Source organism: Neovison vison, chromosome 11, assembly GCF_020171115.1.
Source record: "Neovison vison isolate M4711 chromosome 11, ASM_NN_V1, whole genome shotgun sequence".
In the NCBI taxonomy this organism is placed as follows: domain Eukaryota; kingdom Metazoa; phylum Chordata; class Mammalia; order Carnivora; family Mustelidae; genus Neogale; species Neogale vison.
The window spans coordinates 54546680-54553640 of NC_058101.1; the positions used below are offsets into that span (position 1 = coordinate 54546680).

The 6961-nt window shown below is 41.7% G+C and overlaps 1 pseudogene; it reads left to right on the plus strand.

Annotated features, from left to right (window-relative positions):
* The first annotated feature begins 3866 nt into the window (after positions 1-3866).
* LOC122890224 lies at positions 3867-4759 on the plus strand (annotated as a pseudogene).
* Positions 4760-6961: the final 2202 nt, after the last annotated feature.

The following is a 6961-nucleotide window of genomic DNA, read 5'->3' on the forward strand; positions in this document are numbered from 1 at the left end:
AGAGAAATACATTTACAATACACTATAAAACATAAATTAAATGTAATACATAATGGGGGGCCTGCAGGGCTCAGTCATTAAGTGTCTGCCTTCAGCTCACATCATGATCCCAGGGTCCTGGGATCAAACCCCGCATCAGACTTCCTGCTCAGCAGAGAGCCTGCTTCTCCCTCTCCTTCTGCCTGCTGCTCTGCCTACTTGTGCTCTCTCTCTATCTCTCAAATAAATAAAGTCTTTTTAAAAAATTATAGATGTGATTGTACTATATATTTTAATATTCATATATGTAATCTCAAAGAATGTCTACAGTGTAAAATAACATACCTGCTTGGCCATATAGATAGCAGTAGAGGAAAAGAGCCTCCAAAATTTTGGCAACCAAGTAACTCAGATGAAAAGGGGTATATCAGTCAGGCTTCATTTGGGAAAAGAGAAGCCACCCTATCATTCCATTATGAAGCAGTTAATATAGGAATTAGGATCTTCTACAGTCATTGGAAGAGCTAAGGGAACACAGATAAGGGGAGGTGTCTGTGAAATCAAAGCCAGCTTGGTCAGCATCTTGTGCTCAGCTTGAAACATTTAGGGCACAAAACTCCAAAGGAAGCAACATTGAGTTTGCAATGGCCTCCAGAGAACACTTGCTTCTCCCACTCTTCTCCCTTGCAAATCTTCTATAAATTCTTCTTATTAGAAAATTCAAGACTGGAACAATATGGAGATGGGGACAGGGATAACTACACTTCCTGATTTCTCTTCTGTAATGTGGAGAAAACCTTAGAGAGGAGCCATGGGCATGCAAAGCTGACAACAAACAATTCAAATAGGGGCACTTTAGGAACAAGTAAATTTGGACAAAGAAAATAATATATTCCTCATCTAGATGGTTATTGACTGAGTGTGTCTCTGCAAACACATCTGGGGCTTCTGCCCTCAGTCAGTGCAGTACCTCCTGGTTTGTCTCTTGTTGAGATGGAGAACTGATGGTTAAGGAGGAAATTTGACCAAGAATTGTCAGATTCAGGATAAGTAGATGTGTATGGAGGCACAGAATGTAAATAATACATAAACAAAATGGACATTTAAATACCAGAAGACAGATAGATATTAGTAGGACTTGGCAGGATGGAACTTTGGCAAGTATGTACTAATGGAAGCACAAAGCCTTCCAAAAAGAAAAAAAGAAAAAAACAGATGTATTATAATAAAGGTTGGAGTCACATACCATAGCAGAAGCTGCTATTTACCTACTCTCACAAGTCTCTTCTTTAAAAGAACAAAACAAAACAGAAACCCCCCACACAATTTTTTTTAGCCAGGCACACAGCTTCTCAGAATAAAAGTCTACATTGCCCATGCCTTGGTAGCCCTGTGATTAAATGTCTGCCAATGATTATAAGCAGCCGCATTACACAGAACTCTGAGAAATAATGCAGTCTTTCCCACTTCTTTCTTCCTACTGCCTGAAATGGGGATGTGATGGCAGGAGCTCCAACAGCCATTGTATACCATGTAATCTTGGGAATGGAAGCCATAGGGTCAAGGATGGCAAAGGAAATAAGTAGGAAAAAACTGTACAAGCTACCTGAAAACTTCTTTTACATGAGAGAGAAATAAGCCTCTATCTTACTGAAGCCACTGTTGAGAGATGGGTCCTTGTTATAAACAGCCAAATGCAATTCCTAATTGACAGTGGGTTAAAGCCTCTGCCTTCAGCTCAGGTCATGATCCCAGGGTCCTGGGAGAGAGCCCTACATCGGGCTCTCTGCTCAGCAGGGAGCCTGCTTCCCTTTCTCTTTCTCTGCCTGCCTCTCTGCCTACTTGTGATCTATGTCTGTCAAATAAATAAATAAAATCTGTAAAATTAAAAAAAAAAAAAGAAAAGAAAAGGAAAGGCATTGGGAGGACCAAGTCATGATCAGAAAACAGACAATGCTAACTGACCTTAACACAGAAAATTGGAGATAATTATTAAATATCAAATATCTCTATTAAATATCAATTATTAAATATAATACTCTCATTCTCAAAAAACTGGTTTTTCTAGGTCACAAAAGCAATCATGTCACTTCCCTTCTCATCTCCATTTTCTGAGGATAAAATTCACACTTTGTAACCATGGTCTGCAAGGCCAGAAACCTCTCTCTAGCCCTGTCTCTGTCTTCTTTCTCCATCCTCCCTGCACTGCACCACTCTGCATATGCAGATGCAGAGGCCCACCCTGATCAATCTGGAATGTGCTGCCTATCTCCTTCTCTCCACACTGCCTTTCTAGTATAAATCCCTTGGTCATGACTTTCCCAGAGGAATCCCAGATCGCAGACTTTGGTGTGAAATCTTCTCTGAATACTGTGAATATTCAAAAAATGGGAATGTTGCTTTCAGGTTCAGGAATTAGAAAAATAATAGTTGTAGAGGTGACATTTTAATTGGGTATTAAGTGATGAGCAAACTTTTGCAAAGCTAAGGTACAGGAAGGAAAAAGCATATATCAGAAACATGAGCAAATGTCCAGAGATGAGAAACATGCTGTTAGTTTAAGGAACAGCAAGTGATATAGCTTGGTCATAACACTGGCTACACACATAAGGCAACCTTGCTAGGGAGAGCTCAAAATCACTAACAAATTACGTGCAGTTAGAACATTTAATAAGAATCTTCTACATGTAGAGCCTTATGCTAGCTCACTAATTGTAAAGTCAGATTCCTTAAGGAATTCAAGAAACAGACACGCAATAGGTCATCTCAATATGTTTTGGATAAATATTATGATACAGATATACATGGTGTGCTCCAGGAGCTCATGACAGGGATTATGCTCTTATTTATTAAATGTCTAATACACTATGCACTTCAGACACATTATTTTACTTAAGATTCATAGCAGCCATTGATGGTGGGTATTTTTATCTCCAAATTATATGATGAGAACACTGTGATTCAGAGAATTTAGGCAACACTGTCCAAGGTCACACATAAATTAGTAGCATTCTTTCCACTACATCATGCTAAAAGGAGTTTACTTAACTTGGTGGACAATGAGGTGTCATTGAAGGGTTCTGAGCAGAGAAATGAAATATTCAGAACAATGCCTTAAGAGGATTAATATGGTAGTGATTTAAAAAAAGAAAGGACAACAGAGAGACCAATTAGAAAGCTATGGAAAGCCCAGGATTGAAATGTTGATCTTCAGAACTGGCTGCTTAAAAACAAACAATCAAAAGGCTACAATTATGCTATGTGCAGCAGTCATGACCGCTGTTCACCATGTATGTTCACCAAATATTCTGTTTCTCTCCCTTCTGGGCATTTGATAAGCTTTCTCTTCCTTGTCCCCTTTGAGTTAAGTGCAGTCACATGACATGCTTTGGCCAATGAAATGTGAGTAGAAATTACAGGTTTCACCACACTGTCTGTTCTCCCTTATGTAACACCAATGACAAATGATCCAGAGAGCACTGGCCAATTAGCCTGGAACCTGGAGTAAGAATGATGTGGAACAAAGCCCCCTCTGGTTTATCAGGGACAAGAAGCATTAGTGAGAAACAAAATTTGTTTATTTTAAGTCACTGGACTTGGGGCTTGTTTGTTACTACAGCATAACTCAGCTGACTCTAATTGATACCACATCTCTTCCTGAGACTTACTCATTTCTAGCCCTGCTTCTCAAACTTTAATATACATGTAATATCTAGAGATATTGTTAAAATGTACATTCTGGTTCAGTAGATCTGGAGTGAGGCCCAAGAAACCACATTTCTAAAACAATCTCCAAATCCCAGGTGATGTGGATGCTGCTGGTTCACACTTCTGGGACAGTAAGAATCTAAAACTTCAATGCATGAGAACATAGCAAATAGCTACATATGGCCTTCCTGCACTACATAGGAAGGAGTCCATATGGTGTTGTTTTGTATTCCCATTGTAACTCAAAGGAAACTTTCACAATATTCAGAGCCCCTGATGTCCTACAAATGAAGGAAGAGTATGGTCCTCAAATTCCTTGCAGCAGTAACCCACTTAGGTGGCACCAACCTTGACTTCCAAATGAAACAGTACATCTGCAAAAGGAAAAGGGATGGTATCTACATCATAAATCTGAAAAGAACCTTGGAGAAGGTTCTTCTGGCAGCTCATGCCTTTGTTGCCATTGCAAACGCAGCTGATGTCAATGTCATACCATCTGGGAATACTGGCCAGCGAGCTGTACTGAAGTTTGCTGCTGCTACTGGAGCCATTCCTATTGCTGGCCTCTTCACTCTTAGAACCTTCACTAACCAGTCCAGGCAGCCTTCTGAGAGTTGAGACTTCTGGTGGTTACTGATACGAGGGCTGATCACCAGCTTCTCACAGAGACAGGCTAACCTGCCTACCACTGCTCTGTGTTAACAAGGATGCTCCTCTGAGCTCTGTGGACATCACCATCTCTTGCAATAACAAAGGAGCTCCACTCAGTGGGTCTGATGTGGTGGATGTTGGCCTAGGAAGTTCTGCGCATGTGTGGCACATTTCCCATGGAGACCCATGGGAGGTCAAGCCTGATTTTTATTTCCACAGAGATCCTGAGGAGATCAAAAAGGAAGAGCAGGCTGCTGGTAACTAGGCCCTGACCAAGGAGGAATTTCAGGGTGAGTGGAATGCTCCAGCTCCAGCTCCTGAGTTCACTGCTACTCTACCTGAAGTCACAGACTGGACTGAAGGCATGCTGGTACCTTCCCTGCTGAAGACTGGAGTATGCAGTCACTGCTCAGGCCACTGAATGGGTAGGAACCACCACTGAGTGGTCTTAAGTTGCTCTTCCACAAAAATAAACAAAATGGAAAAACATTCTTAAAAAAAAAAAGGCTACAAAGCTACATTTAAATTAACTATAATTAAATATTCAGTCTCACAGTCATACTGGCCACCTTTCAAGTGCTGAAAAGCTCCACAAGGCCAGTGGGATACTGTATTTAATGGCAGAGAGCTGTTTAAACATTTACATCATCACAAAAAGTTTTATCAGATGGTGCTATTGTACAGCAGTATCCAGAAACTTAGTGACTGTTAGCCCCGGCATCATGGGGGACGGACATGGTCAAGATAAAGGCAAGCGGAGCTGCTGGTATCAAACAGCAATGCGATGGAAAGCAGGGTGGTTTAAGTCCCAGGACATGAAGCTGAGACATTCAATCTGAGTACAGGATAAATTCCTGCCCTGCCTAATCATTTTATTTCCCCTGTGGATCATTTTAAGAGATGCCATTTCAGGGAAGGCAGTTCCAGGGAGCCTCTTCTCTCCTTGCCCTGATCTTGTCTGTCCAATTTGGCTAATCTATTTACTTCCCCCAGAAAACACACGACATGAAGTATAACACTTGTTTTTGATCTCCTTTCCCCAAGAAATCAATAGCACTCAGAGAGAGCATGCCTGTAAGCACTGCCAAAAGAGCTACAGAATTATACAGTACAATAGGCATGTGGCTACGACTGGAGGCTAGCTGCTGCCTGCTGCCAGTGTGGCTGTACACACTGGGGCCCACTCACCTCTCTCCCCACCTTTCTCTTTCCCAGCAATTCAGACAACGGGAAGAATCTCCTGGTTCACCTCATTCCCTCTTCCTTACCCCTGTTCACTCTGAAAATAAGAGACCTGTTTTAGACTCAGACTTGGGCAGGGGTTATTAATCTGAGATCCATGGGCATAGTGGAATTGTGTGAAAAAGCTTGGTGTATATTACATGGTCCCCAATGCCCCCCACCCCCAAGCTAACAGGGAAGTAGGGATGGACTATAGCTGGCTCCATCCAGATTCTGGTGGCTCTACCAGATTCTGGTGGCCCAGTGCATCTGAGGAGGAGCAAATACACCCTAAAAGGAACAAAAGGATTGGCATAGACCCAGAAAAGAAAAGACAGGACTAAAAGACTGCCTGTGAGGGACAGGTTAGGAGTGACCCACTGGAAAAGTCACTGAAAAGCAGAAGGAATAGAGGAAAATGTCATCTAGATACCAATTCAGACCATATGCCCCACTAAACAATAACTCCCTTTTCACCCTTCCCTATATTACCAAGGCCTTAGTCACATTCCCAGGGAATAATCCCAGACTGGTAAAATTCACCCCCCCTCCCTAGCAGCAATAAGGACACAATAACCATTAAGCTGAAGTTGAAATCTATTACAGCCAGGTTGGTAGATGGTGCAAGTTCATAGAGTCTATAGGTTTTAGCAGATTCTTAAAGAATCTCTTGGACTAAAGGTCCACACTGCTGTCTGAAGATCTCTGATAAAAGATACAATGCATCTGTAAATACTGGCAGAACTGGCCATGTCCTTTCAAGGGCCTCCCTCTTCCACCTTCCTGCCTCATATCATTAATAATGTCATGTTCAGCGGCACCTAGCTGGCTCAGTCAGTGGAGTAGGTGACTCTTCATCCCAGGGCCATGGTTTGAGCCCCATGTTGAGTGTGCAGATTATTTAAAAATAAAAATCTTTTTTAAAAATAATAATAATGCCACATTGAGGACTTACAGAAACATAGTTACTTTAGTACTTCTCTGACAATTTCACCTCAAAGATTTCTAACTGCAGGAGAGAATGAATTTATCCCTGACCCCCTCTCCTCACTCCAGAGACCTGAGACAGACCCCCCAAATGATCACCATAGCAGGTCAACTTCTTTGAAGTCTGTGGTCCATCTTTAATCATTCTGAGTCTTTACTCTGCAATCTAGCCATGCTTATTGAAATACAAAAATCGTGATTTCTACTACAAATCTTCAAGTACAACTAATACCCAGAAAGTTATGCCAAGCTAATCTGTGGATGCAGGTACTTGTCATCACATAACCATGGGCTTTCCAGACTTGTAACTCTGTGTGAGAAGCACGACAGACTTTGTTGATTCCCTGGCTATTTTCATGAATCTAAGTGCCTTGCCCTTTCCAGATGCTCGAAACACATGGAAATTAAAAAACCC